This window comes from Podarcis melisellensis, assembly GCF_964234715.1.
Source record: "Podarcis melisellensis genome assembly, chromosome: 17".
NCBI lineage: Eukaryota > Metazoa > Chordata > Lepidosauria > Squamata > Lacertidae > Podarcis > Podarcis melisellensis.
The window spans coordinates 19,298,552-19,310,706 of NC_138534.1; the positions used below are offsets into that span (position 1 = coordinate 19,298,552).

Sequence of the window (12,155 nt, forward strand, 5' to 3'; positions counted from 1 at the left end):
GCGTTAAGTAGAACTTCACCGCCACTCAGCTGCTCTCCTCCATGCTTTCCCCTCTCCCTTGTCTGGTCCCTCTTACTTAATCTTCATTTTATAGTGCAATGCAGCATAAACACAAGTTCTACTTCTTTGCTGCCCTCTTGGGTGTACCTGGATGAGAAGCAGCCATCGCTGGCTCTGCCTCACCTGGGGAGACGCATTCCAAAATAGGCAGTTGCTACCTCTTGAGTGTGCCTCCTAGGAGATTGTCTGACAGCTGAGGACACTTCCTTCTCTATTGTGTTTGCAGCGCAAACCGTCTCTCTGCTCTGTGAAGTTGCAGAAGGGGACTTGGCATGGATAATGTTTGCCTCAGAATCTGTCTGTAGGCATTTTTTTTCTAGCTGGTAGGAGATAACTGAAGAGAACTGACTCTCAGTCTGCTCAGTCTTTCAGATAAACAGTATGGGGGAGGATAAAAAGTAAATGTTTCTTTTGCCCCCCCCCCCACTCAAAATGATGGTGATTACGTGAAGCACCGATGGTGCAATAACCTGTTGTGTGAATTTTACCAATGTCAGGAATTCAAGAGAAACCAGTCTAAGTCTCTGCTTATAGATTTCTGAAATATTAAGTACGGTAGTATATACAACAACAACAATTTATTTATACCCCACCCATCTGGCTGGGTTTCCTCAGCCACTCTGGGCGGCTCCCAAAAGAATATTAAAAACACGATAAAACATCAAGCATTAAAAACTTCTCTAAATGGGGCTGCCTTCAGATGTCAGATAGTTGTTTATTTCCTTGACATCTGATGGGAGGGCATTCCAGAGGGCAGGCACCGCAACCGAGAAAGCCCTCTGCCTGGTTCCCTGTAACCTCCCTTCTCACAGGGAGGGAGCTGCCAGAAGTCCCTCAGAGCTGGAACTCAGTGTCTGGGCTGAACGATATGGGTGGAGACACTCCTTCAGGTATCCTTCAAGCCATTAAGGACCGCCTCTCCCCATGTAAATATTGGTAAAACCTATTTGGTGTTTCACAACTTTCTGACTAGATGCAGGACCTTAGCCAGACCTAGCAGAGTAAACGCAGAATCCACGGAAGCAATTGGTGACTTGGCTGCAGACAGGATAGACGAAGCAGGAACCAGGAACTTGTAGTTAGGTTTAATTATATACAGTGGACTATTTACAGGAACAGAACACAGGAACAGAACACAGATCTTTAGCTTGCTCTCTCATACACGACTCACAACTCCTACACTGACACACAGAACTCTGAAACTCTGAACTAACACATTCCAGTTAGTAGACCATTAATTATCACTCCCTTGAGAGCGCTTGACCAATCAGGGAGCTGTCTCCATGCCTCTGTTATCACCAAGCAGACTTACTCCTTCAGATTGCCTTATGGCTGTCTGCCAAACCTTAATTGACTCTGTGTGAGTAGCTGCACGTACAGTTTCCCAACAGTAAACTGTCACAGACTCTGCCTTCATGCTCTGAGGCCCTTCTTTGTGTTCCTCCTTCATGTGAGGTCCAAAGGGTGTCAACATGAGAATGGGCCTTTTCTGTGGTGGCCCCCCTTTTTCTGAATGCTCTCCCCAGGGAGGTTCACCTGGCGCCTTCATTACACATCTTTAGTCGCCAGGTGAAAACATTCCTCTTCAACCAGGTCTTGGGCTGATTAATATTGTACAGCCTTTTAAATGTTTCTGTGGGAAGGTGGGGGGGGGGTTGTTTTCCTGTTTTCATGCTTTTATCCTGTATTTTATTCTGTGAACCTCCCTGAGATCATATGATGAAGATCTTATGATGAAGAGCCTAGGGATGAATTTGCCCTTTCATGCTTTCTTTAGTGGTTCCAGTACCAAAAGCAAAAAATGTTTTGGGATGAAAGCTGGATCATAGACTTCAGCTGCATCAAACAAGGTCTGTGAGTATTAGTATCATTAGTATCATTATCATCTCATAGAAATGACTCAAAGCAACTTAAACACACACAGCAGAAATACTAAAGCCAGTTACAATAAATACTGTATTTTTCCGTGCATTAGAAGAGGTTTTTTGACTCAAAATCATGTAAAAAAACTGGGCTTGTCCTATACATGAATAGTGGGTGGGGGAAAAGCTGTGGTAGGCATGTGCTCTAGGAAGCTCAACAACATTGGGCCATCTCCCCTCATTTTCTTTAAATCTAGCCCCCCCCCCAAAAAAGGGGGCATCTTATACATGGGGGCATCTTTTACACGGAAAAATATGGTGCTATGAATAAAAACCTAATAGTTTCTTGTATTAATAAGAATAGGAAAGAATAGGAAAGATCTTTACACATCAGAGCAATACTTTCTGCACTAAGAAATGCAAACTGAAATGGAGTGTGTAAAATTTAACCCTATACTGTAAGAAAATGACATAGGGAAAAGCCCTACGAGATCAGACAAAGGGCCCATTCCCTCACACAGGGCACAGGGGCCAAGGGGACCCTGCCTCCTTCCCAAGCCTAGTAAGTGCTGGGCTTCAGGAAGGAGGTGTGAGGGATCTGACAGGTCCTGGAGCCCTCCTTCCTCCTTCCCAAAGCCTTGTTAGCACTTGCCCAACTTTGGGAAGGAGGCTGGTGGGCTCTAGGAACCTTCCAGAGCCTCAGGCCTCTTTCACAAAGCCTGGTGTCTCCCTTACCCGGTCTTGGGAAGGTGGCTTTTATTGAAGTGAGGGTAGAGAAATCTCAGCTAAGAAGCTCAAATCATATATATGACTGACACCCTTCTTTGGAAATTAAACCAATGCCCACACTTCAACTTTACTTGCAGTAACTTATAGATGAATTAAAACATAATATTTATAGTTGCATGCTTCTCCAAGCATGGGCTTACAGTCTCTTCTTTTAACTTCCAAACAACTGTATTTTTCCTCCCTTTCCAGAGCTCAGCACTCAGCCATCTGTATCTCAGTTAGGCCATGCCTTGCAGCTCCTATGGGAGATTTCCAGTTTTACCTTCTCCTGCATCTTTGCTCCCTTTCCTTCAAGCAAAGAAGCACTCCAACACTCCATTCAACTTAGAAGTGTTCACAGTGGATTCTATAACAAATTCATCTTGCTTCCCATAAAATGGAGTTTCTCTTTCACTAGATAGCTCCCACATGACCAATGCTAGCCAATCACACAAGAGCTACTTCAGAACTCTCTAGAATTCAGTTACCAACCAATCAATTTTAAATACATAGTAAAGCATGCAAGCATTTACAATTTCGGTGAATTAAATTACTATACTTAACAGGTTTGAGCTGTGGGGAGCATCAAATATTACCAAAGTCTGCCCCGTTTGGATGGCTTTCAGTTATCACCTGCTCCTAAGCCTTTGCAGAAGAAGGAATTTCAGCAGCTGCTAGTTTATTAAGCCAGAAGTAGCATTTGATACCATCTGGGAATTCCTCTGAAACCAACTATGTAGCCTGCCTTTCTTAAGCTGATGGATGGAGGGGAATGTCAACTTTAAACATAATATATCATTTTGAGTATGAGTACTTCATACAAGAGTTTATGGTTTTAATGTAATATATTAACAGCACTTTCCATTCGTGATTTGATTCCTCTTTTTTCAATTATTTGTGGATTTGTTTTTTTGGTTTTGGTGAGACTTTGCTGCCCTCCACACATCAGAGACCCAGCTAACGAACTTGTTCTGCTGAAAGCTAACAAGACCAGACAAAACTGTTAGTGCTACTGTCAGCATGGATCTAGCAAAAGAAAACACCCCAAATTGGGAGGCATAAATTTAGCATTCAGAAAGGATAAACAGGGAAAAGAGATGATAACACTGTTAATTAAAATATCTGGAAACGTAGACATAAATATGCAAATCTGACAGGGAAGAAGTAGCAACGGACAGAGCTGTGCAGAAAGACAAAAAGATGAAACAGTAAAGAAATTAAGAAGCTAATCTTGGCTTTTATAAAAAAAAATAATAATTATGCAAAGCCAAGTGTTTCATCATTATGTTGAGTCTGAAAAGTGTGTGTGTCGAATAACCCAGATGGCTGCAATAAAATAAATTCTGATATCTTATCTTCACTGTATTAAAAGCATGACAGCCAAATGATTCAGAATGTTAACTGTGTATGTAAGCCAACCTTTTAAAAGTTTCAGAAAACTATGCAAACCCTTCTATACGATGGGTCAGCTCACCATCAATCTTCGGCACACTGCTAGCAGTGAACAAACACTCAAATGGTACTCTTCCTTGGCGATCACTCATAGCCGAATAAGATTGTCTTCCATAATCACAGTCTCAAACGTGAGTCCGTAAGTGACTGTGGAGGCCAATTATGGATCCTCACATCCTTCCACAGTGGGGACATAGGTTTCCAGATGGGAGTTGATCACGGTGAGGGTTTCCCAAGCATGCCTTCCTCTTAGCGCGTTTCTCCCTTGCGTCCTGAGTTTGAGCGTCTTCAAAACCCATGGCACCTTTGGTAAAGGCTGTTCTCCAGTTGGAGCACTCGCAGGCCAGAATTTCCCAGTAGTCAGTGTTTATGTTACAGTTTTTAAGATTTGCCTTTTGGAGTATCTTTAGACCTCTTTTGTTGTCCACTGGCATTGCACTTTCCATCCTTAAGTTGGGAATAGAGTAGTTGCTTTGGAAGATGATAATCAGACATCCGAACAACATGACCAGTTCAATAAAGTTGTCATTGCTTCGACACTGGTGATCTTTTGCCTTGAGAGAATCTTTGAACCTCTTTTGTTGACCTCTCCTCTCCTCAAATGGGACTAGAAAGGTACCAGCAGAGCAAACAATTTGCAGATTTAATCCTGGGTTCATAATAATGTTCAAGTATTCTTGCCAATGTGCATTCAACCAAACTACATCTATTTTCCTGTTTCATCAGAATACATGGCAAGGACTGCAATGGGGAGCACCCTGAGTGTGCCACTTCGACCCAGCGCCTCCAGTACCAGCTGCCTCACGACACTGAGCTCCTGTACAGCAGCTGCCAACGCTTCCAAGATGAACTATTTTACGCAGACAGGGATCTAGTAGGTGTATTTTGCAGTCCTTTCGCTCTATTCTATTACTGCAACATGGGAAACTGTCTTATGCTGAGTCAAGCCTAGGCTCCGTCAAGCTCCATAATGAGGCTGCTGCGTCAGACCAAAGGCCTGCCCAGTTCAGCTTCCTGTTTCCCACAGTGGCCGAGCAATTGCTGTCATGAGAAGTTCATAATTTCTCCCTGGTGCCAATGGGAGATCTCCTCCCAATGCAAATAATGCTTCCAGCAATGGGATTTTCCTCAGGGGAGGAAAGCATCGAATTCTCCTCACTGCAGTGACCCTGATAATTTTTGTTCCCCCACAGCTGCTGCTATTTGCATATTAAACACAAAGGCACATGTTGTCCAACGTGGTTTGGCCAGCTGCCGTTAAGCTCACTAGTGACTCAACTACATTAGTCAAAAAACAGTGTTTTGAATGCATTATAAACATGCAACACCAGATGGCACTGGAGAGTAAAAAAAAATTCTATGCGATTTTCCATAGCGTTTTTTTCCCCTAACTTACTTATAGTGGTTTTTTTCCTGTGTGTCGATCCACCCTAGGTGAACTATGGCTTGTTGCCACCTCTCAGCCTACCTCACAGGGCTCTTGTGAGGATAAAAGGGAAAAGGAGAAGAACAATGTATTGTGGGGTTATTTGCACCACAGATAATATAACTGTAATAGATAAATATACAGAGTGGTTGTGGTTTTTTTAATTTACTTCTGGTTGCTAAACAACTGTCTTTGCCTTCTTCCAGTGATGGTAGAACAGTGGCCATCAAGAAAATAATGAACAAGACGTTTACTCTCACTAGGACCATCCGTAAAGAAGTCAAACAAGTAAGGTAAGCTACTTTTAAAAGCGTTGTGGGTGCCTTTATAGATAATGCACACAAGTGTGCGCTCCTTGAATTTGAATTCACTATCCACTTGTTTCAAAAAGTGAACTGAGACCTATATTGCCTTTACTGGCATGTTTAACTGTGTGTTTCAGGATCAACTAGACAACCTGTCCTATGATATCTTGTATGTGCTGAAGGCATGCTAAGAAGTCTTCCCACATCCCTTCTTGTTTCGAAGCCAGCAGCAGTCTCTGAATGGTTGAGAGAAACAGGGGTGGACCTTGGTGATATGCTGCCCCGTTGAGGCCATATGATGCCCTTCCCCCAGCCCTCACAGCACCAGCTTAATCTGGATTTGAGGAATTTATTTCCCCAGCCACCCAACAGAATATTAAAAACATGATAAAACATCAAACCTTAAAAACTTCCCTAAACAGGGCTGCCTTCAGATGTCTTCTAAAAGTCAGATAGTTGTTTATTTCCTTGGCATCTGATGGGAGGGCGTTCCACAGGGCAGGTGCCACTACCGAGAAGGCCCTCTGCCTGGCTCCCTTTAGCTTCACTTACCGCAGGGAGGGAACCACCAGAAGGCCCTCGGCGCTGGACCTCCGTGTCTGGGCTGAACGATGGGAGTGGAGACGCTCCTTCAGGTATAGAAATGTGGGCCTTTTTTATGGAGTGGGGTGTGTGGGGGAGAGACAAAAATAAATACTGGAATTCTCAGGAAATGAACCCATGTGACAGAAGCCAAGAGTCCATGGCGTTATCTTGAGCCATGTGGTCAAATAAGAGTCCCTTCTAATAAATGAGAAAAAGGAAAGACTTCACTACCAGTGGAACCTCCCACAATCGGTTTCCCATTTTGGCTCAACTCTTTTTGTCTCCATCTCTATCTCTCTCACTCCTCACATATCCCATTCCTCTTTCTGCTGCTCAGTCACAACTGCTCAGAAGTTCTGTGGGCCCTCTAATGATCCAGGAGTGGCCAACATGGTTCTCTCTTGATGATGTTAGACTACAACTCCTATCATCCATTACCGTTGGCAACGTTGGCTGGCGTTGATGGAAGCTGCAGTCCAGAAGCTTCTGGGGGACCTCACGTTGGCTGCACCTGTGTCCAGTGCTTTTTAATATATATATATATATATGTTTAGGGGTACTCTCATTTTCCTACTCATATTGAAATACTGCCCCTCAATGGGGCCAAACTTACCGTATTTTTTGCTCCATAAGACACACTTTTTTCCTCCTAAAAAGTAAGGGGAAATGTCTGTGCATCTTATGGAGCAAATGTGTTGTCCCTGGCAGTGGCGGAGCTGAGGACTTTGGTTACCGGAGCGTTGGGGGCGTGGCACATCGCCCGTGTGAGCATCCTAATGGTGGCACCCGCGCGAGGGGATGGGGAGAGGCGAGGCGGGGGAAGAGGGCTTTAGAACACTCTTTAGAGTTCCCTCCATCTGAGGGGCTCTGTGACTTGCATGAGAACAGCCAGGAGCCAGCTCAGAGGGGGTTCTTTCTCCCTCCCACGCTCTGTCAAATTGAGACGGGGAGCTTTTTTCTTGCTTTCCTCTAGAAACTAGGTGTGTCTTATGGTCAGGTGCGTCTTATGGAGTGAAAAATATGTGTACCCCTGCATCCCCCCAGAAAAAAGCACTGTGTCCATCTATAGCAGATTTTGGGAGCTAGGACACACACACACACAAATTTACAGACCAATCCTATGCATATCTACTCAAAAGTAAGTCCTGCTGAGTCCAATGGAACTTACTCCCAGAAATGGGTTACAGGCTTACATATGGTTTCGACTCCCAAAGCAACTACTTCACAGTGGCTATGGAGTTGTGCTGGGGCTCAAGCCCGAAGTCCCTTCTCAAGGAGAGGCTTCTCCTGCAAGGGAAAGGGTTCAAAATGCAGTGTTGTGTTCTTAGAAAGTATATGGCACAACCCAATTCCTGCCTGCTTGTCACAGAGAACTGGACCACCCAAACCTCTGCAAATTCATTGGAGGCTGTATTGAAGCGCCAAATATTGCCATAATCACGGAATACTGCCCTAAAGGAAGTTTGACTGATGTGCTGCTCAATGAAGACATCCCTTTAAACTGGGGCTTCAGGTGAGAGAAAGGTGACAAAGGTGGATGTCAATGCTGGCATTTTCCTCACAGTTACTGCTTGGGATGAGTGAAATCTGTCAATTATGGGTTCTCATTCTCTCTCTCTCTCTCTCTCTCTCTATCTATCTCTATCTCCTCCATCTTAAATTTAGTTCTGCACCTCAGTTTATTTGTTTGTTTGTTTTAATTCTCATGGAAGTTCACCCACATTTTAGTCCAAATTTATTCTGATATGTGATTGTTTATTGTGGAAGCTGCCTTGTAAGGGTTTGCATTCCTGACACCCCCAAAATTGGTGAGCTCTTTTAAGGAAGCCACCTAAATTGTGGAGCTTTTTTTAACCAAGGTTGTTGAGCCAAAGTTGTATGAAGGAGAACTGGGGACACCTCACCCACGCACTGAAAGGGCCAAAGCCCGCATGTTCAGAATACCTGGAGAGGGGTGTGTGCACGAGGGAACTGTACTGAGGAAGAATCACCTGGGACCCACCCGCCATCCTGTTGATATATATCAGGGGTCAGCAAGGCTTGACGGGCATGGGCCGGATCACTCCCGTGGAGATCCTCCATGGGCCAGGCCAGTGCAGCGCGACAGCAGCAATCGCATATGTGCATGTCTGTGGCGCCGGAAATTGCTTCTGCGCGTGCCCAGACGCCCAAAATCACACCAGTGCAAAAGCAATTTTCAGCATCTGGGTAGGTGCAGAAGCAATTTCCAGTGCCGCAGAAGAGAGTCAGTACCAAAAAATGCAAACCATGTCATACCTCACCCCAATATTCTCTCAGCATCCTGAGTGGCTCGTCTTTATAGGCTAACAGTAAGATGGTTTCCGTTTCCAACAGAAGTAGCATCAGCTTTTGTAGATTTTTTTCCAGAAAAAAGAATCCATCAAAGTCCCTGCCTCCCAGGGCAGGTAGAAATAGGTGAGCAAAACAGGGAGCAGGTCTTGCAGCACTCACAGCAAAATTTCTTCCTTCCTTCCTTCCTTCCTTCCTTCCTCTCTTTCTCTCTCCAATTCAAATCAGTTCTTTATATCGCATGAGGGAAAAGAGAAGCTATAATGTATTACAACAGCATTTATAGAATCTGAGTTTTTTATATATTTTTAGAATCCATTATATTAAAGTGTTAATAACAGAAGACAGTATTTGGCAGGGCAGAGGTTGTCTTGCCGGTGTGATTTGCATCATTCCCTTCATAGACAAATTCTCAACAAGAAAAAAAATGTAGCTGCTATATTGATATGAGATAAGATTATATATAGATGAAATAACAACAAAGCCCTCACTGACTTTCAGACTGATAAGAAGGTATGTGTAATCATTTCACCAGATGGTGTTTTTGATAGAATATGGGATTTTAATTACAGCGAGGCATCATTAGGTAGATAAGATGCCAGTGTGATGCTGAGCCTGAAGTGATCTTTTAAGAGTGACTGACAGAGAGAACCTTACTTTGGGATCAAATTGCTGATTAGATTTTTTGCATGTGGGTAGGGCCATAGGGACGCGGGTGGCACTGTGCGTTAAACCACAGAGCCTAGGACTTGCTGATCAGAAGGTCGGCGGTTCGAATCCCCGTGACGGGGTGAGCTCCCGTTGCTCGGTCCCTGCTCCTGCCAACCTAGCAGTTCAAAAGCACTTCAAAGTGCAAGTAGATAAATAGGTACTGCTCTGGTGGGAAGGTAAATGGTGTTTCCGTGCGCTGCTCTGGTTTGCCAGAAGTGGCTTAGTCATGCTGGCCACATTACCCAGAAGCTGTACGCCGGCTCCCTCGTCCAATAAAGCGAGATGAGCGCTGCAACCCCAGAGCCAGTCACGACTGGACCTAATAGTCAGGGGTCCTTTTACCTTTACCTTAGGGCCATAGTGCAACTTTTTTAAAACAAAAACAAAAACAACTGCTGTGTGTTGTTTAGGGCAGGGGTAGTCAACCTTTTTATACCTACCGCCCACTAATGTATCTTTCTTGATGGTAAAATTTCTTTACTGCCCACCAGTGCTCGATGGAAGGAGGATTCAGCTTGTGCCGTAGAACCCCCTACCGCCCACCTAGAATCCTGAAATGCCCACTAGTGGGTGATAGGGACCAGGTGGACAACCCTTAGTTTAGGGACTCAAGGCTCCAGCCACAAGTTCCAAGAGGTGCCATCAGCCAATGTCTTTTCTTCTCTGCATCTCAACAGTAATGTCTAGTGAAAGAAGATGCATGGTATGATCATAAGAAATCACAGAAATGATAGAATTGTAGAGGAGGAAGGGACCCTGAGGACCGACTAGTCCAGCGGTTCTCAACCTGTGGATCCCCAGATGTTGCTGGACTACAACTCCCATCATCCCTGAGCTCTGGCCTTGCTAGCTAGGAGTGATGGGAGTTGTAGTTCAACAACATCTGGGGACCTACAAGTTGAGAAAGGCCAATGATGCCACCCCCTTGGTATTCTCTCACTACTTCTTTGTCTATGGTTTGTGAGGGGCAAAGAACTGCAAAGAATATCTTGTGGGGGCTGATGAGAGTTGGGTTTATATTCTTATCACTGTGCAGATATTGTGTAGGATTGGTTCATCACATGTCTGTGTTATGCATTCCAGCACCGACTGCTGGAATCACAGGAGCAGATGTTTACTGTACTCTGTTTCTGTTTGTTTTTGCTTTCACTTCTGACTTCCCTCCGAGGAAGACCAGAGAGAGGAGACATGTTTTCTTTTGCTCTGCTTTATGCTTAACAAAGGGACACAGGTGGCACTGTGGGTTAAACCACAGAGCCTAGGACTTGCCGATCGGCAGGTCGGCGGTTCGAATCCTTGCGATGGGGTGAGCTCCTGTGGCTCAGTCCCTGCTCCTGCCAACCTAGCCGTTCGAAAGCACGTCAAAGTGCAAGTAGATAAATGGGTACCACTCCGGCGGGAAGGTAAATGGCGTTTCTGTGCACTGCTCTGGTTCACCAGAAGCGGCTTAGTCATGCTAGCCACATGACCCGGAAGCTGTACGCTGGCTCCCGCGGCCAATAAAGCGAGATGAGCGCCGCAACCCCAGAGTCAGCCACGACTGGACCTAACGGTCAGGGGTCCCTTTACCTTTATGCTTAATAATGTAGGTTAGTGCTTACAACCCAGCCTACCTTGACTGCGTTTCATCTCTGCTGGACTCTGGATGTGTGCTCAGTGTCCAAGGCGTGAGTCACTATAAATTGTCGGGGAAGGCTGTCGGAACTCCCTAGAGCTGTACGCTGATGGGAGTAACAGGCTGGAAATGTTCCTGTCGTTTGCCTGGGGGTCGTCCATGCCCACAGCTGACCCGACAGATAGGTCCCCCAGAAATACTCTAGATTACTCCTCCAGATAGCATTGCACATGGAACAGTGCAAGCCTAAGTTATCAGGAGGCATGTGTAAGGGATCATTTTCAAGTACACATTTCTAGTTTGACACCATAGAAACGATCCCTGAAATGTAAGAAGGGACCGACCTAGTGCAAGCAGGAAGTGAACAAGAAGAGCAAACCATCTGATTTGAGGGGGGATAATTATTGAGACACTTCGTGGAAGCCATACTGGCAGGCCCTATTGGATGTGTGATAGGAATTATGAGGTCTTAGATATATGTTAAATGTTCATAAGTGTACCAACCAAGCACATACATAGATCAGCACAGGAAGACCGACCTGGAACCATTTTGATTCCCAAACTGACCAAATGTTTTCTCTGCAAGGTCAAAGGAAAATGGAAAAGCCTCCCCATTGTCTTTTCCTTCACAAATCCTGTCTTAAGGGTATGTCTGTGTTTGAATAGGGTGTGAGCCTGTGACCTGGCCCAGGAACTAAGTATTTATCACTGCAAAAGAATGGCCAGGCTCCCCAGGCAATCCAATGAAGTAACCTGCCATACAGGAGATAAACAATGACAGGAGAAAAACAACATTCAAATTTATGTTTTAAATCTGCCTCTTCTGTGATGTATGTATGATGTTTCTGGGGGTGGTCTTGATCTACAGGATGGGAATTTCAAAAGTCTTTATAAGGCCTTGCACACCATTTTTCGGGGTTCCTCCTCTCTCCTGCGGGTGAGGGGAGCACCCTGTTGCAACAGTTCAATAAAGATCAAGCTTACGAGCTGCTTTGCTTCTCAATATTCTCTGGTAGGCCTCTGTTATTCTCTCCTACCAATGGGAAACCTATGTAAGGACT

At 44.9% G+C, this 12,155-nt stretch overlaps 1 long non-coding RNA gene across 1 annotated transcript; it reads left to right on the plus strand.

Moving 5' to 3' along the window:
* Positions 1-1,836: 1,836 nt before the first annotated feature.
* Positions 1,837-7,911, plus strand: LOC309360540. The gene is made up of 4 exons (XR_014164205.1): positions 1,837-1,910; positions 4,869-5,016; positions 5,775-5,861; positions 7,828-7,911. It is a non-coding gene; the product is annotated as an uncharacterized lncRNA (long non-coding RNA).
* Positions 7,912-12,155: the final 4,244 nt, after the last annotated feature.